The sequence below is a fragment of the Lissotriton vulgaris genome, chromosome 10, assembly GCF_964263255.1.
Source record: "Lissotriton vulgaris chromosome 10, aLisVul1.2, whole genome shotgun sequence".
Taxonomy (NCBI): Eukaryota; Metazoa; Chordata; class Amphibia; order Caudata; family Salamandridae; genus Lissotriton; species Lissotriton vulgaris.
In genome coordinates, this window is record NC_141698.1 from 240,701,014 (window position 1) to 240,727,029 (window position 26,016).

Consider the following 26,016-nt stretch of genomic DNA (forward strand, 5'->3'; position numbering starts at 1 on the left):
TGTTACATTATTCTTGTGTGCTTCAGCTATATCTATTGTACCTATAGTTAGAAAATATTCACCCATATAACGTGTTACATCACTCTTAGTATGTACAGGATTCAGGTTACTACGTATAGGAAGTTCAGAAAATATCACATCTGAATTAGAATAGTAATACTGCAAAGGTCCTTTCTTATAGAATAAACTAGCTAAAATACTACATGAAATTCCATATGTTATTGGTAAATGATGGTTAGTCACACCTTTGGCTACCAAAGTAGGTAACTTCATACAAACGTAGCAATCTTCTATTTCCATAGGTTCTACATAGTGTACTAATAGGTTTGCAAATACATTTAAGTGAGTTCTGTTTGTAATTCCAGTCTAATGTAGTCCTTCCTCATCTGATGCTTCTAAATCTACCTTCTGTTGTTTAATGCTAAGTTCTTTTTCTTGTGTATCTATTCTTCTTGGTGTATCTATTGTTTGTAGCTTATTAGTATTATTCTTCATGTCTCTACTCATTATGTAAGGAATAGCTATTGTCAGTCCTAACCATACTATGAGTACTATCGCAATACTACATGTGCATATTCTACAGCATATTTTTAAACAGTTTCTTTTCGGTCTTCCATTAACAGTATGATCAGCCATTTCTGACCAAGGAGACTTAACGCCTATTTGTAGCTTTTACAAAGTCTTTTACCCTGTGAAATTTTCAAGTGGGTCTCATTTCTCCGTCAGTCTGATCAGCAATCAATTCGTCATCACTTTCGTCACTTATTTCTAAGTTTTCAAAATCTTCAAGAAAGATGTAAGTCCATTCGGGGCTTCTGAATTTATTATTCAGTCTTTTCAGTTGTGGACTTCTCCTTCTCAGTTATACTGTAAAGTGTTCAGATTGACTTGTTATTTCATTTACTTGTTCTGGTTCTTCATTTATTGTCTTTACACTGCCATGTGTTAGTGTTCTCTTATTTTCATTCTGTTGTGGCACATCTATTTCACTGCTGTCTTCTGTATCCCTTTCTATCTGACTAGGTCCAGGTCTTATTTCTGTTTCTTCTGCCTGGTTACTAATCTGGCCTTGTACAGGTATCTGCTGAATTTGACTTTGATTTGATTCACCTTCTTCTTCCTGAACACATTTTTCTACTCCTATCTGGCCCTGCTCAAGCTCTTCGAACCCTTGATTTTCTTCTGCCTGAGCTCTCGCCCTATTACCTATCTGTCCCTCCTCAGACTCAAGAGTTCTTGGTGGAGTGTCATTTGTCTGAGTATTCAGATCTTTCCTTATATGTTCCTCCTCAGTATTACTACTGGCTTGGATTTATGTAATCTGAGTACGTTCTTCTAAACCTATCTCGTCCTCACTATCACTCTGACTGTCTAGATTAAGTATGGGCGCAAAATCCACTCCGCTCGCCGATTTTGCGGATTTTCGGGAAATTCGCAATCCGCGAGATTCGCGGATTTCCCGCAAAATCCGCTAAATTCGCACGCAGCGGATTTTTTTTCTGGGTGATACAATTTTTGCGGCGCGCGGCGTTCACTTACCGTCATTGAGCGTTTGCCGAGTTGTTTTTCTCGATATTTTGCAAGTGCTGCGCCATTTTGGATCTTGCTGCGGGATCCCGCGAGAATTTGGCGAGCGCGATTACGTCATCGCGGCTTGCCGCGAGAGTTTGTCAACGCGAGTACGCTGTGTTCACGTATCGCGGGAATTCGCAATTGCGACTTTATAGATGCGGCGTGCAGGAATAATCTCGCACTCGCGAAAATATAAAATTTGCAATTCTGCACAAGAAATCCACCAGCAAGCAGCATAAACCTTCTGGAAATGATGATTTTTCTCTGAATAACTCCTCAGGTTGACATTTTTTTGGGGAGGGGGGGTGGGAGGAAGGAAGTGCCCCACAGTCTCCAACTTCCTGTTCCTGTCCAGCAGGCTCCTCCCAGTGCTTTGTCCATCTCCTGGTCACTTTTCATTTGGATCTGGAGCTGGAAGGATTACTTTTTGTGGATGCTGCTGGATATTTGGATTTGAGGCCTTTTTGACTTTCTTTGGATCACTTTTGGATTAGAAATTTCACAAGTAAGTTTGTTTGGGGCATTACAGTTGTTGCAACTACAATTTTGGAATTTTCGATTTTTGGGCTGTTTTGGGGCCTTTTGCCCAGGGGTACTTAGTGGTAGGTGGACTGAGTCTTTCTGTGGGGTGTCTTGAATTTAAACATAATGGCATGGATGGAATGGGATTGTGCTGATTTTTCTGTGATTTTCGTTTTTTGGGGCTGTACTTGTGGCCTTGTCACCAGGGGTATTGAGTCTTGCATGGGCCTAGTCTTTCTGTGGGGTGTCTTGAACTTAAACATCATGGAGGGCATGGATGGAATGGGATTGTGGTGATTTTCGTTATTTGGGGCTGTACTTGTGGCCTTTTCACCAGGGGTATTGAGTCTTGCATGGGCCTAGTCTTTCTGTGGGGTCTCTTGAACTTAAACACCATGGAGGGCATGGATGGAATGGGATTGTGCTGATTTTTCTGTGTTTTTCGATTTTTGGGGGTGTTCATGGGGACAGGCCATGTGGGTGGGGGCCATTTTGAGTGCTGCTACAGGCCCTGGCCATGTGCTGGGAGGCCAGTGGCCATTTTGAATGCAGGCAGTGTTGTTAGGCCTGCAACCATTTTGCCTACTTTTCAACCTTTATGCCCAGGGGTAGTGAGTCTTGCATGGGCCTAGTCTTTCTGTGGGGTGTCTTGAATTTAAACATCATGGAGGGCATGGATGGAATGGGATTGTGCTGATTTTTCAGTGATTTTCGTTTTTTGGGGCTGTACTTGTGGCCTTGTCACCAGGGGTATTGAGTCTTGCATGGGCCTAGTCTTTCTGTGGGGTCTCTTGAACTTAAACATCATGGAGGGCATGGATGGAATGGGATTGTGGTGATTTTTCTGTGATTTTCGTTTTTTGGGGCTGTACTTGTGGCCTTTTCACCAGGGGTATTGAGTCTTGCATGGGCCTAGTCTTTCTGTGGGGTCTCTTGAACTTAAACACCATGGAGGGCATGGATGGAATGGGATTGTGCTGATTTTTCTGTGTTTTTCGATTTTTGGGGGTGTTCATGGGGACAGGCCATGTGGGTGGGGGCCATTTTGAGTGCTGCTACAGGCCCTGGCCATGTGCTGGGAGGCAAGTGGCCATTTTGAATGCAGGCAGTGTTGTTAGGCCTGCAACCATTTTGCCTACTTTTCAACCTTTATGCCCAGGGGTAGTGAGTCTTGCATGGGCCTAGTCTTTCTGTGGGGTATCTTGAATTTAAACATCATGGAGGGCATGGATGGAATGGGATTGTGCTGATTTTTCAGTGATTTTCGTTTTTTGGGGCTGTACTTGTGGCCTTTTCACCAGGGGTATTGAGTCTTGCATGGGCCTAGTCTTTCTGTGGGGTGTCTTGAATTTAAACATCATGGAGGGCATGGATGGAATGGGATTGTGGTGATTTTTCAGTGATTTTCGTTTTTTGGGGCTGTACTTGTGGCCTTTTCACCAGGGGTATTGAGTCTTGCATGGGCCTAGTCTTTCTGTGGGGTGTCTTGAATGTAAGCATCATGGAGGGCATGGGATTGTGCTGATTTGTCTGCTTTTTTTTAATTTTTTTTGGGGTGTATAACTGAACTGATGTTCCTCTGTCTTCCATTGCTTTTAGGTGCACAAGACTCAAGAGAACCACTAGTGCCAGGAAGAAGTCCTGCAGCGGTGTGTGCGCAGCATAACGTCACGCGACGTCACGTCTGGCCTCAGACAACTCTGCAACTCGTGCAACTGCGGCCTGCTGTTCTGACCTGCTCTGAAGAAGATGGCCCCCAAAAAAGGTCTCCGTAGCTCCTCTAGCAAGAAAGTTGCTAGTAAGGAGCAGAAGAAGCAAGTTACCAAGGAGGCTGGTGTGCCGGCCGCCACGTTTTTTGGGAGTAAAAAAAAAACTGCAGCTGCAGCGGGATCTGCTGGGGACCAAGCTGGGAGCAGCACCCCCGCTCCATTGGGCTCAGTGCCTCCACCACCAAGCCAACTTAAGTCAAAGCCCTTGAGTGCTTCAGAGGCAGTCAGTGTACTTCTTCAATCACCATCGACCAGTGATGTTGGCTCATCGCAAGAAAGTAGCAGCAATGTCCCTGAATCAACACAGGTTGTTGTAACTCATCTGACAAGTGTTGAACAACCACAGCCGCAACAACAACAACATGTGCAAGTACAAGCCCAAGTACATGTGGAAGGAGAGGCAGCGCAAGGAGATGCGCATGCAGAGGTGCATGGAGGGTCACAAGTGCCCACAATAGTTGTTCCTCCCGAAGTAGGGGCACATCAGGAAATTGACAATCAGACCGAGGTATCATTTGAGAAAGCCACTCCTCCTGATGATCATTCATTGTCTTCCGCATCCCTAGCAAGGAAAAGATCAAGGGGGGTGTCTACATCTTCTTCAAGCCCACCTCCTTCTGATGATCCCGTTCTGGATGAAGATTGGGAACCATTATCACGGCAGTCTGAGAGTGAGGCAGACCATGATCTGACAAAGATACCTAAGCGTAAAAGGAAGGTCGTCGAAAAACTCATAGCTATGGAGTGTGGTGAGGCTCAACAAGAAGTGACGGATACTCCTGCTGATGAAGCCTCTCACGATGACGAGCCAGTCATCATAAAGGTCACTGCAGCCCCAGCGGGCATGCAGCAAAGAGACATTTTGACCCTATCCCGAGAAGCTGCTGAGCGTGATGATGATGTCGACGAGGAGTCAATGGAAACACAACAATCATTGGATTTGGAGTTAACTAGTACACCAACACCTACCGCTTCCATATTTCTTCCTCGCAAGAAGGGACCTCCATCCACCTCGACCTCAATTAGTGGTGGTGAAAGTGCAAAACGTACTGAAGTTCGGCAATCCACATCCTCCACTTCATCTGGCATTAGCAGCAGGACCACCACCACCAGTATCGCCGCCTCCTCCGGCCCCCATAGACATTTCAAGTCTCCAGTTTGGGACTTCTTTAGTGTTTGCCCAAGAAAGGAAAACGTAGCCATTTGTAGCATTTGTAAGCTTCGAGTTAGTCGTGGTAAGTTTGGTACCAACTATGGTACCGGAGGCCAGAGAGGTCATCTTGAGAGACAGCACGCTGTCCAATGGTTTGCGCACCTAGATGCGGTCAAGAAAGCCAGAATTGCACGTAATGAAAACGTTGATTTTTCATCTGATGATGACGAGGAGGAAGAAGACGATTCAAACACTTCACTTACACCCAGTACCCCTGTCAGCAGCACACCCCATGTGAGCCACACTAAGAGTGTGGGAGAGAGTGAGACATCAATGCGAAAAAGTTCATCAGCGAGCGTAAGTGGGTCGAAGATATCATCATCATCCCGTAAATCCTTGGTCCAGGGCAACATTAAAAAGATGTTGTTTACAGAAGCGCAATATGAACGCAACCACCCACTGACGCGTCTGTATAACACTAAGCTGGCTAAAATGCTAGCTCTGGACCTTCTCCCTTTTTCTTTTGTAGAAGGGGTTGGTTTTCTAGAATTAGTGGCAGCGCTCTGCCCTAAATGGAAGGTTCCTAGCCGGTTCTATTTTGCCCGAGTTGCGGTTCCAGCACTACATGAAGATGTTCTGAAGGTGATTGGGGCAGCTTTGCAGAAGAGTGCTGTTCACACTATACATCTGACAACAGACATGTGGACCAGTGGCGCAGGCGCTGATTACATGTGCATCACTGCACACTGGGTCTCTTTTTCAGGGGCTAAAGCAAAGCTAAACGCAGGTGTTGACGCGGACATTGTTTTTAAAGCTGCTCGGAAACATGCAACACTAGCCATGTTTGGTTTGGAGAAACGTCACACAGAAGAAAACATTTTGGATGTCTTTAACACAAAGGTCCTTAACTGGCTGTCCCCAAAAAAACGCCAGGTTGGTTATGTTTCCACGGACAATGGCGCCAATATAGTTAAGGCCATGAAGCAGGGTTACTATTTCAGAGTGCCGTGTTTGGCGCACTGTATAACCCTGGTTGTCCAAAAATTCTTGGGTAATAAAGCCAGTGCAGCGTACAGAGTATTGGACACCTGCCGAAAAATGTGCAACCATTTCAGCCATTCTTTTAAGGCCCGGAAGCAGCTGAGGACCCTGCTATATCAACGTCAAATGCCAGTGAAAGCACTGATCCAGGAGGTGGTAACACGTTGGAACTCAACCTTCTACATGCTTGAGCGTCTGTATGAGCAGTATACGGTACTCAATCACTATTTCTTAACACAGGAGGGTACAGCTCAGAAGGAGGACCTGAGGATGGGTGCGGCGCTAAGCATGAGCGAATTTTGCGGATCTCGCGTTCGCGAATTTTGCGGATTTGCGGATTCGCAATCCGCAAAATCCGCGAATTCCCGCGAATTTGCGGATTTTTTTTTTTTGTGTTCGCCCGTGTTTCTGCCAGTTCGCGAGGGTTTTTACAATTTCGCAATTTGCAAACTTACCTGTCGGGTCGCAAGTTTTGCGAACTTGTTGTTTCTACGTGTCCAGCCTGTTTGGGACACTCTTCTTCATCACTGCCACTCTCTGTCACCACTGCCACTCTCTGACTACTCATGCCACCCTCTGGCCCACCCATGCCACCCTCTGTTTCATCACCACACCCTCTGGTTGTCCAGTGTACATTATTTTCGGCAAAGCAAAGCACACCTTCCCTGCCTCAAGTGACCTGAATTAATTTGGGGCTGATTAATGTGTCAAAGAATATTTTTTTAGCTGGCACCTGCTTCCTTAGTGCGCCCTGATTAGTGATCTTTTGCACTTGCTAAGTGCTTTCATTGTTGCAAAATTAGTTACAACACCTGCCCTGCCCCAACTGACAATAATGAATTAGGGGCTGATTAATGGATTTTAACTTCCAGCCTGGCTCCTGCTTGTCTCCCTTAGCTGTAATTCAGGACCTTTGTGGCATATGTGTAACTATTCTGAGGTTCAGAGCAGGGTCACATAATAGTTTCAACTGGCAACTGAACTCTGGAGGGGCCCCTCAGGAAGCACTACAGGAAATGGCTACTAATGATGAGCCTGAACTTTTGAACCTGGTAAGTAGTTACTTTCAGTTTTGCTAAGATCGTATTTCTGCAATTTTGCACTTATTCGCGGGGCGCCGCGAACTCACGCGAACAGTGCGAGCAGTGCGAGCAAAATCCGCTGCTCGCGGATTTGCGGATTTTGCGGGAGATTCGCAAATCTCGCGGATTGCGAATTTCCCGAAAATCCGCAAAATCCGCGAGCGGAACGGATTTTCCGCCCATGCCTATGCGGCGCAATGGAACATAGTTAAAAGCCTGATACGCATGCTTCGTCCTTTTGAGCTCTTCACGCGTGCAGTCAGCAAGGAGGACTGTAATTTGGGAAAAGCTATCCCATTGTTGTACATGCTGGAGCACCAACTGAAGGAGGTGTGTTCTGTGTTTGAAAAAGATCCAAAAAAACAAGACTCTTTTGTTCTGGCTGAGAAATTATTGGAGCACCTACAAGGTGATGAACGTCTTAAAAGTATCCACTCAGAGCAGCATTACATTTGTGCTACTATTCTGGATCCACGCTACAAAAAGGCGCTGGCAGGCCAAGCATTCTTTCCTTTTGCTGATGAAGATGTTACAACTTACAAACGGTGGATAGCCTCCTCAGCCAAGAGGTTTGAAAGAGAACGGCAGAAAATTGAAGGAGAAGGCAGTACATCATCATCAGCAGGCCATCCCCAGTCACAACAATCCTCTTCTGCGCCTGTGGCTGCGGCACAAGTGACCTCTCAGCCGTTAAAGAGACCGGCAACCGGATCATCTGCACCACCACCAGACGCAACAGTAACATTGGAGGCTGAAGCGGATTGGCTAGCTCGGCTTGGGTTTGGTTCTCAAAAGGTCACAGCAACAGCTAAGCAAAGAGGAGGAACCTTGGAGGAGAACCTTGATTCGATGGTCAAGGACTATCTGAATGACTCAACAGAGGTCTATGTTAATGCTGACCCATTGGCGTATTGGCATGGGAAAAAAGAATTGTGGCCACAGCTCACCAACCTGGCTTTAAACTACTTGTCTTGCCCACTCTCAAGCGTGTCTTCTGAACGTGTTTTCAGTGCTGCTGGTGGCATTGTAACTTCCAAACGGAGCCGCCTCTCGCCCAAAAATGTGGAGAGGTTAACAATGATCAAGATGAATCAGCACCTCATACCACCAGATTTCAGAGTACGAGAAAGCGCGCCGGATGAAGACGAGGTGGCCAGCAACATAGATGAGGGAATTTCTACTCTGTCAGGTGACACTGAGCTCACCCTGCCTGAATTCGCAGAGTATGATGACGAAGCCTTATTCTTATTCCTGGACCGTGATACCGAGCCCTGAAAATGAGACAACGAATCAATAACTTTCTTTTTCGTCCTTATTCACTTTTATTCCTGTGTGTCTGTCTTTCTTTGTTGTGCACAGTTAATATTATTCAAACTTTAATCAGATAATCACTAAAACAAGCCCATCAGCAGAACTGTCTTCACTTGTTTGCTAATTGATTTGAAGGTGCCGCAGTCTGCATTCCTCAGGTTCACAAGTTCAGAAGAACATACTCCTCTATCCTCCTCCTCCAGACTCCTATTTCCATCAAAGCAGAGGGCTGGTTTACGCCCAATGAAGAAAGACTCAGCACTTGTGGGGGTGTTGTTCTACCTCTTTGCAGGTGAGTTGACGGCTCTGGGGCCATTGCTGGGAAGCTCTAATACCGGATAAAAGTGGTTTGGACCAAATCCCAGGCGGAATTTTTTTTGTGTTTTTGATGACTTGCTTGCCTTTGAGGTGCTCTTAGGGGGGGTTCCGTCTGTTTGTGGGTGAGTTTCGTGGTCTGGGAGCACTGCTGGGACACTCTAATCTTGATTGCATTTGCTTTTCAGGAAATCCGTGGTGGCAGCCCCGACTTATGGCCTAGCTACGCAGCGCGTTTGGACCGAAGGCCGAGAAATATTGCAAGTATGAGCTTTTGCTTTTGGCCTGTTTGGGGGTGTTATGCTTTTTGGCGGGTGGGTTGGTGGGTCTTGGGGCATTCCTGGGAAGGTCTAATACCTGGTAGAAGTGGTTGGGACAAAATCCAGGATGATTTTTTTTTTGCTATTTCTGACATTTTGCTCAATGTAGCGTTTTCGGGGGCCTGTTTGGGGGGCTTCCTGGTGTTTGTGGGTGGGTTTCGGGGTCTGGGCGCACTGCTGGCTATATATACTTTACTTTGCAAGAGGTTTGTAGCAAATCCATGGTGGCAGAGGGGAGTTAGGGCCTAGCTGCAGAGCGCGCGCGGAGTGATTTCGGAAATTTGGGAAAAACTGACAAAGTCCCCATTTTTGTACTTTTGCTCTTTGGCTGTTTGGGGGTCTTCTACTCGTTTTCTCCTGGGTTGACGGCGCTGGGGCCATTGCTGGGAAGCTCTAATACCGGATAAAAGTGGTTTGGACCAAATCCCAGGCGGAATTTTTTTTGTGTTTTTGATGACTTGCTTGCCTTTGAGGTGCTCTTAGGGGGGGGTTCCGTCTGTTTGTGGGTGAGTTTCGTGGTCTGGGAGCACTGCTGGGACACTCTAATCTTGATTGCATTTGCTTTTCAGGAAATCCGGGGTGGCAACCCCGACTTATGGCGCGTTTGGACCGAAGGCCGAGAAATATTGCAAGTATGAGCTTTTGCTTTTGGCCTGTTTGGGGGTGTTATGCTTTTTGGCGGGTGGGTTGGCGGGTCTTGGGGCATTCCTGGGAAGGTCTAATACCGGGTAGAAGTGGTTGGGACAAAATCCAGGCCGATTTTTTTTGTTGCTATTTCTGACATTTTGCTCAATGTAGCGTTTTCGGGGGCCTGTTTGGGGGGCTTCCTGGTGTTTGTGGGTGGGTTTCGGGGTCTGGGCGCACTGCTGGCTATATATACTTTACTTTGCAAGAGGTTTGAAGCAAATCCATGGTGGCAGAGGGGAGTTAGGGCCTAGCTGCAGAGCGCGCGCGGAGTGATTTGGGAAATTTGGGAAAAACTGACTAAGTCCCCATTTTTGTACTTTTGCTCTTTGCCTGTTTGGGGGTCTTCTATTCGTTTTCTCCTGAGTTGACGGCGCTGGGGCCATTGCTGGGAAGCTCTAATACCGGATAAAAGTGGTTTGGACCAAATCCCAGGCGGAATTTTTTTTGTGTTTTTGATGACTTGCTTGCCTTTGAGGTGCTCTTAGGGGGGGTTCCGTCTGTTTGTGGGTGAGTTTCGTGGTCTGGGAGCACTGCTGGGACACTCTAATCTTGATTGCATTTGCTTTTCAGGAAATCCGTGGTGGCAGCCCCGACTTATGGCCTAGCTACGCAGCGCGTTTGGACCGAAGGCCGAGAAATATTGCAAGTATGAGCTTTTGCTTTTGGCCTGTTTGGGGGTGTTATGCTTTTTGGCGGGTGGGTTGGTGGGTCTTGGGGCATTCCGGGGAAGGTCTAATACCTGGTAGAAGTGGTTGGGACAAAATCCAGGATGATTTTTTTTTCTATTTCGGACATTTTGCTCAATGTAGCGTTTTCGGGGGCCTGTTTGGGGGGCTTCCTGGTGTTTGTGGGTGGGTTTCGGGGTCTGGGCGCACTGCTGGCTATATATACTTTACTTTGCAAGAGGTTTGTAGCAAATCCATGGTGGCAGAGGGGAGTTAGGGCCTAGCTGCAGAGCGCGCGCGGAGTGATTTCGGAAATTTGGGAAAAACTGACAAAGTCCCCATTTTTATACTTTTGCTCTTTGGCTGTTTGGGGGTCTTCTACTCGTTTTCTCCTGGGTTGACGGCGCTGGGGCCATTGCTGGGAAGCTCTAATACCGGATAAAAGTGGTTTGGACCAAATCCCAGGCGGAATTTTTTGTGTGTTTTTGATGACTTGCTTGCCTTTGAGGTGCTCTTAGGGGGGGTTCCGTCTGTTTGTGGGTGAGTTTCGTGGTCTGGGAGCACTGCTGGGACACTCTAATCTTGATTGCATTTGCTTTTCAGGAAATCCGTGGTGGCAACCCCGACTTATGGCGCGTTTGGACCGAAGGCCGAGAAATATTGCAAGTATGAGCTTTTGCTTTTGGCCTGTTTGGGGGTGCTATGCTTTTTGGCGGGTGGGTTGGCGGGTCTTGGGGCATTCCTGGGAAGGTCTAATACCGGGTAGAAGTGGTTGGGACAAAATCCAGGCCGATTTTTTTTGTTGCTATTTCTGACATTTTGCTCAATGTAGCGTTTTCGGGGGCCTGTTTGGGGGGCTTCCTGGTGTTTGTGGGTGGGTTTCGGGGTCTGGGCGCACTGCTGGCTATATATACTTTACTTTGCAAGAGGTTTGAAGCAAATCCATGGTGGCAGAGGGGAGTTAGGGCCTAGCTGCAGAGCGCGCGCGGAGTGATTTGGGAAATTTGGGAAAAACTGACCAAGTCCCCATTTTTGTACTTTTGCTCTTTGGCTGTTTGGGGGTCTTCTATTCGTTTTCTCCTGGGTTGACGGCGCTGGGGCCATTGCTGGGAAGCTCTAATACCGGATAAAAGTGGTTTGGACCAAATCCCAGGCGGAATTTTTTTTGTGTTTTTGATGACTTGCTTGCCTTTGAGGTGCTCTTAGGGGGGGTTCCGTCTGTTTGTGGGTGAGTTTCGTGGTCTGGGAGCACTGCTGGGACACTCTAATCTTGATTGCATTTGCTTTTCAGGAAATCCGTGGTGGCAGCCCCGACTTATGGCCTAGCTACGCAGCGCGTTTGGACCGAAGACCGAGAAATATTGCAAGTATGAGCTTTTGCTTTTGGCCTGTTTGGGGGTGTTATGCTTTTTGGCGGGTGGGTTGGCGGGTCTTGGGGCATTCCTGGGAAGGTCTAATACCGGGTAGAAGTGGTTGGGACAAAATCCTTGCGGAAAAGCCTTTTGGCACTTTTTGTAACTTAGGGTTCGTTAGGGTTAGCCCTAGCAGCAGGATTGCATGTGTTTCGGGGTGTTCTAGATTTTTGCAACTGAGTTCTGGGGTCTTAGAGCACTCGTGACAATGTGTAATTTTGGTTGCAAGTCATTTGAAGAAAATCCATGGTGGGAAAGGGGGGATTTGGCATAGTTAAAGAAGGCCTTTGCCACTATTCTTAACTTAGGGTTCGTTAGGGTTAGCAGTATTTCTATTGCATGTGTTTGGGTGGGGGGGTTTTCGAGTCTTGGAGCGATGCTGGCTATGGATACTTTTGCTTGGTTGCTTGCAAGTGGTTTGAATGCAATCCACGGTGGGTAAGGGGGTACTTGGGCCTACTTTTACTTTCAAAGTACGTTTTGTCACCAGTTTTCTGGTAGGCCTCGTTTTTTGAGATTTGATTGGGGGTCTTCTACATTTTTGCGACTGGCTTTAGTAAGGGTCTGGGTGGAAGCACTGCTGGGAAGATCTAATTTTGTTCTAAAACACAGTTTACAGTACACCTAGCTTGAGGGGAAAGATCCGCTACATTAATTTGCCCATACTTATTTATCCTTCAAAAGGTGACTCAGACAGAGTACGCACTTTCAAAAATATTGTACTGTCTACTAGGAAAATCAAAGTGTGACTTTTTGCACTCCACAGCCTACATACCTTATATTTATTTATCAGTGGTTTTGTAATATTATATCACTTCCTGTTTTTCGTTGAATAATTACAGGCCGGGTTTCAGTCTCTGCAATGGGGAAAAAAGGATGGAGTCAGGCTTCACATTAGAGAGCCACAATTCAGCATCAGGCAGGCAGTGGACAGGGTGTCTTCTGGTCACCAACATTGATGGACGAAGCGTCAGCTGCAATGGAGGAGTGCCTCTAATGAGAGGAATTTTTTTCTGGATGCAACTTACTTACCAAATTCAACAGGACAACTACAACAACATACAGATACAGTATCCTTTGTGTTTTTCTCTGACTGTGACTGCATTTCTTGGATCTCTCTCTGCTTCTAAATTGATCCCTTAACACATCACTTAGTCCACTCCACTATCACATCTGCACCACACATAGTCATTTGTAAGTGCTCCTACGTAATTCGCAAGTCGCAGCACGCCCCAGCCCGTAGAGGACTGGGATGGCCCCAATGATGAAGCATGTCACCAAGGGGCAACCCTGGTGAGTGAGGGGACACCTAGAAAAAGAACAATTTCTCCTTTTCTATCTACTATACCTTCCAGACCAACCCCATTGAGTGTTGTGAATGGATTTATAGTGACCAGCAAGGCTCTGAGGTATCTGGCAACAGAGACCTTATGTTGAATATAGTTATCAATAATTCCACACACGCCCTGTACTGTCGCATTCTTTCTTCCACAGTTGTCGAAAGTACTACTTACTTTTCACTGACATGCATGCAGTAGTGCATGCACTTTCAAAGATTGATGGATAGGTTTGTACCCAAAGATTTGTTTAAGTTCACAATTGTTTGTCCATGCTGTGCTTTTTTTACAGGGTGTCTTCTGGTGACCAACATCGATGGACGAAGCGTCGGCTGCAATGGAGGAGTGCCGCTAATAAGAGAATTTTTTTTCTGCAGGCAACTTACTTACCACTTTCAACAGGACAACTACAACAACATACAGATACAGTATCCATTGTGTTTTTCTCTGACTGTGACTGCATTTCTTGGATCTCTCTCTGCTTCTAAATTGATCCCTTAACACATCACTTAGTCCACTCCACTATCACATCTGCACCACACATAGTCATTTGTAAGTGCTCCTACGTAATTCGCAAGTTGCAGCACGCCCCAGCCCGTAGAGGACTGGGATGGCCCCAATGATGAAGCATGTCACCAAGGGGCAACCCTGGTGAGTGAGGGGACACCTAGAAAAAGAGCAATTTCTCCTTTTCTATCTACTACACCTTCCAGACCAACCCCATTGAGTGTTGTGAATGGATTTATAGTGACCAGCAAGGCTCTCAGGTATCTGGCAACAGAGACCTTATGTTGAATATAGTTATCAATAATTCCACACACGCCCTGTACTGTTGCATTCTTTCTTCCACAGTTGTCGAAAGTACTACTTACTTTTCACTGACATGCATGCAGTAGTGCATGCACTTTCAAAGATTGATGGATAGGTTTGTACCCAAAGATTTGTTTATGTTCACAATTGTTTGTCCATGCTGTGCTATTTTTTCTTGTCTCCCAAAACCTTTCCCAAAACCCCCGTACCCATCCATTTTTCAAACCCTAACCCTCTTCCCCCGGGCTGTGTGGTTTTGATTGATGTGTGACTAAATTACAGTAATAAATCCACACACTTGCTGGGGAGGATAAGGTGATAGCAACAGGCTGGTGAAGAAATCCGAGGATATATTCTTACTCTGCTTGACAAAGACCCATGGCTAATGTCAAAGAACTTCAACCGAATTAGTAGTTATACTTTACCATTTGTTAGGCTACAATGTGGCACTGTTCTAGTGTACTTCTGTCACCTGCTATATTCTATATTGTACCGTTGAATTGCTCATGAGGACAAACCAGATTTAATTTTCTTTTTTTTCATTGGCATGCAACTGCCACTGTGTCACACCACTAGTACCACCGCTATGAGGAAATTTTATCCGCCCAGGATTGCCAACCTTATTCGCTGTTTCCCGTGGAGCCAGTCCTGGGTCTAGCCCTACTTTCAAACACAAATTACAGGTAAGATAAGCGTTTGGTGGAGTATTAGGAGAGACGAGAGACTGACGGTAGTACTACTAAAGTCCTAGGACTCTTGAATTCACTTCACTTACTCTGTGAGAGGCACTTAGTGTTGAAAACATTTGGGCATTTACACTTAAAGGAAGAAAATGGAACTAAACTTTCAGGAAAACAAAGTCACTGTTAAGCCCCCACCCACCAGGAAAGCAGTAAAAAACAGGTATGCTCAGATAAAGTTTGAAAAAGTATATTTATATCCCTAACAAAATAATCTCCCGCAAGACCCTCCCTAACCCCAACGATTGTCCTTCAAAAGTCCCCAAAAACCCAACTCCCAATTCCCACCCCCCAAAAGTCTCTAAAAAAGGGGCAAGGGACACTATGGGTGGATGCTGTTTACTTTTTGGGCCAGGGCATCATGCTCCTCGCGGAGCAAGGCGTGCTCTAAGCGGAGCCCCTCCAACACATTTGTGAAGTGGTGGAGCTCCTGCTGAAGGCGGGACACCATCAGGGTACTGCGGCGCAGGCATGCCTTGACTGCCTTGCAGGTGCAATGGCTGTGAGAGGCAGCTGTTGTCCTTGCTGCTCGGCGGTGGCGTTTGGCTTTGGCAGCCCGGCTCAGTCGGTGTGGACCACTGTGCTGGGTGGCAGCCCGTGGGGGCACGGAGGCCGATGCAGACGACGTTGTTGTTGTGGTCGACTGCACACTTTCTTCGTCCTCCAGGGCCACCAGCCGCCGATATTCCGCAACAGTGGCATCGATCCTCCGTTGCCGGGCCGCTCTAGCCAGCTCCTTCCTCCTTGTTGGTTTGGAAGGAGCATCTATATGAAGAAAGAAAGACATAGTCTGTAACCAATGCTCTTTAAGATTAACTCAATCATTCAGCAGAAATTTGTGTTGCAGTACAACTAGCAACTTGCAAGCGCATTACATAACTATTGAGGCCAGTATTATCTAACCTCCCACTTCTTCATCCTTGCTCTAACATTAGTGGGAGTTTAAGGAACAAATTCTACGAGCACTATGGACTTCCATTGGAGTCGACTATGAAAGTACACCAGTCTTATTCTTCTTCTTGTCTCTTGTTTAGGAAAATTGGTACGTTATCTTCTGCAAGCCGGCATAATGCCAGCGCAGTGAACTTGCACCCGAGAAAAACAGACGCACACCATGGTGAGTGAGACAGACTTGCGTTACTGTACCGGTCCAGTACATGCAGGTGGTGAAGCTCTTACTTTTCTATTACGGGTGGCACTGAGAATACTCTGTTACAAGGGCTACTGCTTAATTAATTTAACTTTCACCCTACAGTGCAAATGAGTACTAGAAATGGAAAATTGAAGAAGATAAATAATCTGATTATCTATCACTTCACATGGGATGTTTTTGCTTATATATGGGATGACTTTAGGTGCTTTGCTTTTTATTGAGTGACCAGTGATACATCCACACATGAATGACTGAGTACTACTAAACTTATTAAGAGAGGTAGGGAGTGGCCACCGTAATAACCGGATCTATGCTGTGCTTGCAATACAAACTACTGCTACTATTGATGGTAGTATTTGGACAAAATTAAAACTTCTTTCCCTTGCCTTTCCTACACTGGAACGGACGTGCGGGTGCAGTGTTACATGCTCTTCAAAGTTACACTTAGTTCATCCACTGACCGTCTACTCTCTCTAGATCATGGGTACTCACAAACTTTCTCTCAGGGGCTAAATTTACAGTGTAGTTTGTGGCCGAGGGCCGCACTGGTGGGGGCGGAGTCAGAGGGGGCGGGGCTAAAGCAAAACAAAAACTTGTGACCATGAGGTTGCACACAAGTCCCTGCAGCAGATGCCTTCATCCACTGAGCCACCAGACCCAGCATTTACATACATCTCTCTCCCTCATGCTCTCCCTCCTGCCCTCCCTCTCCATCTCTCTCTCCCTCCTGCCCTCCCTCTCCCTCCCCCTCTGTCATCTCACTGTGTGTGTGTCTGTCTGTGTCAGCCTTCAGCCCGGGCTGAGACAGCTTCCTCAACGCGCACACACAGACAGCCACACCAAAGTACTTAACAGGTCTTTAAAAGACCATTAACATATTATTGAGGCTTTGTTTGTTGTAGCGCCCCTGCATCTACACCCTGACAATCACTGCTTGCCCGGCCCCACAGAGCAGAGGCTTTGTTCTATTTCACCTCTTTGTGGCCCTGCATCTCCACCCTGCTCTGTGGGGGCCGGGGGAGCAGTGATTGTCTGCAAGGTCTGCGCACCGCCAAGGAAGGCTTGCCGGGCCGCCACCCTTCCACCAATCATTGCTTCATCATTCACCCAGCCATGCATCTCATATTCTTTCCTTCCCAGCCACGTCTTCAATCTCAATAAGTAAGGAATATATAAGAGCTTACCTCTGCCTGCCACCACCGCCGTCTGAACTCTCACAGCCGGCACTGGAACCGCCGCATCCTCCCCTGAGGAATTGCCCTCCGCCTCCGTGTCGAGCACCACCACCTCCGCGTTGGCCCCGTCACCAGATGTTCCACCTACAAAGTACATTTAAGAATGTTAGAATAAACCACTCACTAGTATTTGGTCTAGGAATGAAGACATGTGAAAACAATGTAATGCAGCACTTTTTGGCACAACTGATGAAGGCTGGCTTTTTAACACGCACCATTTTTTTCCACACAGACAGAAGATGGACTTCTAACAACAAGATCAAGTTGAAACAAGGTGAGAGCTCGGCTCGACCACAAGAAATGTCTTCAATTAATCGTCAGCACTAACCACTTTTCCATTCTCAGTTAAACGTTTCGTTTTTTTATTATGACTTCATTTTAATAAATGTGTTTACTATTAATAAAGCTTTTAAACTTAGAGAGACTCTGTGTTTTTTGGTCCAGACTTGAGTGACTGAGCGAAAGGTTTTGCAATTTTTGCAAGCATGAGTCCGTGCCTCTGACACTTCTTGACTCTGACTCCGTACTCTTCAGCTACGTTGGATCATTGGGGATCAATCAGCGATGAATTCGGGAGGTAAATGACTGTGCCACACTATGTAGTCTAGTCAGTCAGTAAGGACATTGGGGGTTCAAAGTCTGTTATCACAGAGGTATGTGGAAACTTTAACAGCGCCTATTATAATTGATAAGCAATGCACTATTTATTGTCCATAGTTCTGTTTCTGCAGAAGAATTGTCCGCGCCACTGTAGTGGTATGGATTGTCCTCCTATCCAAACCAAAAGGTAGTATCTTATTCTTTCTTGGTGGTCATTCACATTTTATAGTTGGGAATTTTCAAAGCAGATAGAACACTTCAAAAGACATTATGGACAATCCCAGAGGACTGCACTAAGTTGATAGAGCTATTGCTGACTAGAATGGGAGTTTCGCCAACCGTGCAATCTTAGTTAGCTACACAGACAGACTAATAAGAATAATCTAGTAATACCACAGGGAGTCATAGTAGAGGCAGGATAAGAATTTAGATACAGTCTACAAAAAGGTCAAAGACGATTTTGAAAAAATCAAATGAGGAACGCTAGGAAAAATAGGTACTAGTCTAAAATGAAAACTTACTGGGGCCAGCAAAGGAGCCCTCGCCTGCCCGATCCTGGCCCTGTTCAACAGCATCCGCCGCCTGCTGCTCCTGTGTCCTCCCCTCGCCCCTGGGGGGAGCTGACGTACAACATGAAAGAAAGAACAGAAAACATGGATGATTGTTGCTTGTCAATGTCAACCAAATCAAACATTTCAAAACAACAATAACAAAATATTTCCGCGAAATTATATTGATTAGGGTTAGTTTTCATTGATTTGCGGACCTGTGACTTCGAAAGTCACGTAACTCACTAAACAAAGTACTGAAAGGTTCACCTAGGACTGGCAGGCAGCAGTCCACAGGCAAGACGCAAAGTGACAGACAAACTCCATTGTGATTTCAGTCAGATCAGTGACAACACTATAAGTTGCCTGCTACATTACCGGTCATTTAAATAGTCAAACTATCAAACCACCGCCACTATTTTTCTTATTGTCAGGGGTACAAAGGAAGGGGCAGATTTAAGCCCCTTGCGGCTCTTTTGCTCCGTTCTTGCGTGACTTTTGTGACGCAGCAGCTAAACAAAAGAGGCGCCATGGTGCGGCGTATAATATTATAACAACGTGGCGCATTTGGGAGATGCATCCCGTTATAAAGCCCTGCGCCATCAGGGGGCATTCCGGCGCAAGGGAGGGCATTCCTGCGCTGGAACACATCCTAAAAGTGGCTGAGGGAAATCTACAAAATTTCAATCAGTCACCTTTAGGACAATGATGCGTCACACAAACCCTGCACTTGCTTGAAGCAGACGTACGGCTTGACCCAGCATTGGGGAGATAGGGTACCCCAGAGCATTGCTGGAGCTGCGCCATCGTTGCGACGCAACTCCAGCAGTAAAGCTTCGGTGACGTTTTGGGCCCATGGTGCGCCGCATCGCAAATACGGCGCACCATGTTTGGTGGTGGTAGCGGGCCGCACAATTAATGGTGCATCCCTGCAACTTTGCAGGGATGCAACGGTAATTGCAATTCTGCCCCTTAGGGGCATACTTACTTACGCGTTCTGGCGCATCTCCAGAGATGCGCCAGATCAAATGCGTCACGCAAAACTACCCTTGCGACACGGCAGATGCGCCTCATTTACAATGCGGCGCGCCCTGGCGCAAGGGTAGGCACTTGCGTGACGCATCTCGTCACGTAAGAGCGGCGCATCGCTGGAGTCACGTCGCCAACGCAATGCAACTCCAGTAATGCTCAGGGCCACCCAATACTTAACATGCTGTGTCAGTCCTTACGCCTGCTTCAAGCAGGCATAAGGAATTGAATTGACGTAGCAGCGTCGCAGAAGTGCCTGCGTTAAATCTTGTAGATTTCACGCAGGCACTTTTGCGAGGCGCACAGCCGCCGGACCGCCCACCCTGCGTACTAGGAACGCACACATTTTGGTGCAGGCACATGGCTTTATAACGTGACGCATCTCCCTAGATGCGTCATGCTGTAAATGACTCGCAGGGATGCGCCACGTTCAAGCCGCTGTTGCGTCACGCAAGGCAACGTAAACGTGGCGCAAGGGGCTTGTAAATGTAATCTGCCCCCTAGTGTCTAGCATTACGCAGTTCTGTAAAGTACACTCATACATAATAGTTACTCAGGCCAATGAGACCACAAAATAGAAAACAAATAAGCATAGTAGCAACGCCACTGAGAAGGAGAGCAGTGCACCTGAAATGCACAGAAGATTTTGAAATATAATTTAACTACAATGTAATCGTCATCAGCGGCATTATTGGCTTGCTCCATGTAAAAAACAAATATTCGCAATACAACAACACAGAGCAGGAGAAAACATCATAGTAGTGAGTGATGAAATAGCTAGTACTACTCACCAAGCCTGGGGATCTCCAAGCCGAGCTGGTCCAGCAGGTCGCGCTCCCGGTCCAGGAGGTCCGTCCAGCGGTGGGTGACCTGGCTGTAGGTGCGCTGGACCCCGTAGAGGTGCGACATGGCCCAGCACACTTTCTCCCACCGCTTCCGGCGCTCCCGGATGTTGTAGCCGCCGGCCGCGATCCTGCCGCCTCCCGCGATGGTCCTGGGCAGGCGGCGCTGGACGAAGTAGACCAGCGCGCCCACTTCCTCTGGGCTGAAGATCTCCCGTCGCGTCACCTGCTCCCCCCTCAATCGACCGCATGCTGTCCTGGCACGGGGTCCAGGACTCCTCCTCCCCGCCGCCTCTGCGGCCCTCAAGTGCCTGGGCAGCTTCACGGCGCCTGGCTTCACCATGGTCTGGGCAGGTAAGGTAGGAAGTAGAAAATTAAGAAGGAATAGGATAGGGAAGAAGAAAAGAAAAGAGTTTAAAAAAGTAGTTTAAAAGTAAAGAAAAATAGCAGAAAAGACAAAAATATACAGCTAGGAAAAGAGAGGGATAGATAAGAAGCAAAATCGTTAAAAAAAAACTGAAAACAAGCAAAGGATGGCAAAGATAGCAAGAGGATTAAACACCATGCCCAGACACAAGAAATGAATGAAAAACAAGATGGCCGCCCGTTCACGAGCGCGAAAGTAAGTTCGCACAAGATTTTCCTCGCGATCTCGTGCGAACTTATACTCGCAATGCGCTTACTGCGCGAGATTATACATAGCGGGCGGAAACGGAAATACGTCACGCAAACAAAATGGCCGCGCCCGTACTCGACCTTGGGGTAAATTCGCGTGTTGCGCTGCAAGCGGCTCGCGAATACTGCAAACAAACTCGCGAAACAACAAGCCGCAAAAAAATATAAAGCTCATTGTCACGAATTGGCGGCTTCCGCGGTCGGTTTCGCACAAGGCCACGCCCCGCGAATAGCGCGAAAAAACCGAAAAACGATTTTTGCAAAAGCAAAAGCAATGAGCAGGTGCAAAAGGTCAACCTCATGATTTGTAACGATTCCCTGTAGTGCTTCCTGAGGGGGCCCTCCAGAATTCGGTTGCCTGCTTGCAACTATTGTGTGACCCTGCTCTGACCTTAACTGTATGCCACAAAGGTCCTGATTTACAGCTAAGGGAGCAGACAAGCAGGTGCCAGGCTGGAACTTCAAATTCAGTGACACATTAATTAGCCCCTAATTCATTATTGTCAGTTGGGGCAGGGCAGGTGTTGTTAATAAACTAACCCCAAATTAATTCATGTCAGTTCAAGCAGGGCAGGTGGGCTTGCTTTTCCCCCCCATCTTCTACAGTGATGATGAACAAGAGGGTGGCATTGATGTAACAGAGGGTGGCATGGGTCAAAGAGAGGGTGGCAGTGGTGAAACAGAGGGTGCTGGGAGGCTCTGATGATGAACCAGACGTAGAAACAACATAGTCGCAACCGTTGCGAGCCGACAAGTAAGTTTGCAATTGCGAACTAGTACCAAATCCTCGCGAACTGGCAGAAACGCTTGCAAACACAAAAAAAAAAATCCGCAAATTCGCGGGAATTCGCGAATTTTGCGGATTGCGAGTTCGCAAATCCGCAAAATTCGCGAACGCGAGATTCGCAAAAGTCTAGATATATCTGACTTCTGGTTCTCACGTATTCTGCAGGTATCTCAACTATTGGAATCCAATCATCTTGACTGGTGCTTGGTTGTTCCTCTTCAGCTACTTCAGGATGTATATCTTGAGACCCCTCAGCTGCACAACCTTCAGCTTCAGTTTCATCAGGTTCAGTCGTTCTTTTTGTGTGACTGGCATGGATCCAGTGTGAAACTCCTTCGCACTTTACAGCTGTGGTAGTAACCAGAATTACTTGTCATGGTTTTCCCCACCTCGGTGCAAGGCAAGATTTTTGAGTATGTTTCTTTAGCACTACCCAGTCACCTGGGTTCCGGTCATGTGCTGGAGTTGCTTGTCTGGCAACAGCGTCTTCCCCAACCTGGTGAGAGATAGAACGCACTTGGTCAGCCAGTTCTTTGCAGTACTCCAGTACTAAATCATCAGATATATTTATCAGCTTGTGTCCTGGCACCCATGCTTGCCTCATTGCTCTTCCCATTAGTATTTCATGAGGACTCAAGCCTGTGTTCCGGTCTGGAATACTTCTGAGTCCCATCAGAACAAGAGGTAAAGCATCGGGCCACTCTAATCAGGTAGATTCATACATCTTTCCCAATCTCGACTTGATTGCGCCATTTAGTTGTTCTACCACTCCAGAAGCCTCTGGGCGGTATGCACAGTGCAGCTTTTGCTTAATGTTAAATGCTTCACAGATTTGGCCAATTATTTCATTATTAAAATGGCAGCCTCGGTCTGATTCAATTGTTACTGGAAAACCGAATCTGGGTATGAGTTCTCTGAGTAGGAGTTTGGCTACAGTGATGCTATCATTTTTATGTGTTGGGTAAGCTTCCACCCATTTTGAAAATAGACAGACAAAGACAAGAATGTATTTTAGTCCTCGGCAAGGGGGTAACTGAATAAAATCAATCAGCAATCATATGAAGGGACCCTCTGCCTTCCCAATCTTTCCTGGTGACACTACAGTTGTCTTTCCAGGATTCATTTGTTGACAAATTAAACATCTATGGCAAAGTGCTTCTGCTATGTTCCTGAATTTCGCATTGAACCACGACTATCTGAACAGAGGTATCATGGCATCTCTCCCCAGATGGGAATCTCCGTGGAACATCCTAGCCATAGGAGCAAGCAAACAGCCTGGTAACACAGGCCTTCCATCAAGGTAAACAATGACACCATCTTCAACACTTCTCTGACAACCTATCTTTCTCCATTCTTCCTTTTCTTTTGGTTGTGTTTCATTTTGCAAGTCTCTCACTTCTTCCCACGCTCTCACACCTTCAAGCAACATAAGTTGGCAGCTGTTTCCACCCACTTCAATTTTCTTGTTTATAGCCATTTTAAATGTTGCGCAATGTTGGGCTAACTGGTCAGCATATCGATTACCAGCTGTCACTTTGTCATTTCCAGATTGGTGAGAAGCGCACTTGACCACAGCCACTTATTTTGGCAATTGGATTGCTTCAAGCAAATCTTTTACATAATGACCATTTTTAATAGGAGTACCTGAAGAAGTCAGAAACTCCCTTTGCATCCATAATTAAGCAAAAGTTGTGCACAATCCCGTAACCATACGGGCTATCAGTGTAAATGGTTACTTTCCAATTTCTCCCAAATTTGCAAGCTTTTGTTAATGCGATCAATTCAGCTACTTGTGCAGACTTGACTCCAGGTAAATAGGATGCTTCAATTGGACCCCCCAACGTGTACACTGCATAGGCAGCACTGAAACCTCCTTCCTCATGTCTCATGCATGAACCATCTACAAATAGTTCATATTCAAAATCAATTAATGGCTCTTCTCTTATGTCAGGACGTGGCTTTGTACTGTATTCAGTCAGGTCGATACAATCATGTTCGACTTCTCCCTTCACTTCTGCAAAGTGTGAATCAGGTAGCAGTGTTGCTGGGTTCAGAATATTACACCTAACCATGGTTACATGTCCTGCATCTACAAGGGTTCGCTCATACTTAGTCAGCCGACTAGGAGTTAGATACTGGGCCTTGGTTCTTGTTAACAAAATCACAAGTGCATGTGAACATATACTGTCACTGGATGTCCCATAATAATGGACTCACTTTGCTCAAGGCTCATGCAGGTTGCAGCTACTGCTTTCGGGCATCCGGGCAATGCAGATGCCACTGGGTCTAGTGTGGAAGAAAAATATGCCACAGGACGTCTCATCAGACTGTGAGTTTGGGTCAAGACTGAAAGTGCACAATTATCTCGTGTGTCACAGAATAGTGCAAAATCCTTTGAATAGTCAGGCATCCCTAATGCTGGAGCTGTACACAGACATTCTCGTAATTTCAAAAAAGCAGTCATGCTTTCGTCTTCCCATTCTACTGGGTCTTTTGCTCTTTTCTTTGTCATTTGTATCAATGGCTTTGCTAGAACTGCAAACCCCACAATCCACTGCCTGCAGTAACCTACAACTCCAAGAAACATTCTGATCTCTTTTTGAGTTTGAGGTAGATTCATGTTTTTGATTATTCTGATCCTTTCTGAGGTGACCCTTCTGACTCATCTTTCTATCTGGTGCCCCAGATATTTCACTGACGTGGTACAAAATTGTAATTTCTCAGGTGACACTTTATTCCCTCCTTCACCCAAATGATTCAGTAAAGCAATGGTATCAACAACACAGTCATTTCCAATTTTAGACGTCACCAATAGGTCGTCTATATACTGGACCAGGATTGACTGTCCGGGCAGCACCAAAGACTCAAAGCACTTTTTCAAAATCTGAATAAAAATCAATGGACTCTCTGTATACCCCTGAGGAACACGGTTCCAGACGTACACATGACTGTCGAATTCAAAAGAAAAAAGAAATGTGCTATCTGATGCAATGGAATCGAGAAAAATGTGTGACACAAATCGATTACGGTGAACCATCCAGCTTCCCACGGTATCTGATACAGAATCACTGCAGGATTTGGCTCGACTGGACAGCACGGGATAACAATCTTATTAATCTTGCGGAGGTCTTGTACGACCCTATACTTGCCACTTGGCTTCTTTATGCCAATTATGGGCGAATTACATGGACTGCTCATTATTTCTTGTAAAATGCCTGCTTCAACCAAACGTTTTATTTTTACTGCAACACCTGCTTTTATCTCTGGGCTCATTTTGTACTGTTGAGTATTTGGGTAAACTGCACCTTCTTTTGCTGTCACTTTTATTGGATCGACATTTGCCATTAATCCTACATCTTTTCCGGTAAAATCCCATACATTAGGTTTTACAGTCTATTGTAATTCTTCTGGTAAATCTTCTATAGTTAACTTTTTATTTTCTGTTTCTTGTTTTGCTAACATTAGTTTATAAACTCCGTCTTCGTCTGGGGTTTGAATTTCAACACCACTCGGGATGCAAAAGATGGTGCAATTCATTTTGCACAACAAGTCTCTACCTAACAGGTTCACTGGACTTGAATCACACACAACAAACCTATGCATTTCTTTAAAATTGCCTATCCTAACTTCCATTGGTTCTGTGACTGGGGTACTAATTTGTTTATTAGAAACGCCCACTGCTTGGATCGCTTCTCCTGAGAGGGGTAGGTTTGGAACGTCTGCTGTTCTCACAGTAGAACAAGTAGCACCAGTGTCCAATAGAAAGGTGACATAATTTCCTTCAACCTTTCCTTCAATGTATGGACCTGATTGATCTACCGGCAAGGAGGCGCCAAGTACGCACTCCTCGTCCTCCCCTCTCAGGCACCGTCAGCATGTGTCCTCAATGAAAAACCTATCACTCAAAAGAAATTGTGATTTTGCTGTGTCTCTCCTCTCACTTCCCTCCCATTTTGTGGTATCCACACTCTGGTGTACTTTGCTCCTAAAACTTGGCATAGGTGCAAGGGGTAACTGGTTTTGTATTACCTGCTGCTGTTGTTTCCATGGCACGTCATTCTGCGTCTGTGGATTTAAATCATTAGTTTGCATGTTACCGTTTTGCACAGCCTTACACTCGTTTTTCTAGTGCCCCAACTTGCCACACCGTGACAGGGAAACTTCTTTTTGGCTTCTTCTCTATTGAATTTTCCCCTTGGCTTACCCCCATTACCATCACTTTGAGTCTGGTTATTGTTAATTGGCTCAATTGAAGCTACTGTTGCTCTGTTAATTTCACTTGTGCCCACATAACTTTTTCCTTTAATTCTTTTCATTTATTGTCGAGTTCAGCTTCACAATATTTTGAATATTTAAGGATTTCATCAATCGTCTTGGCCTGCCAGCAAATTTTATGGTCCTTGATCCATTG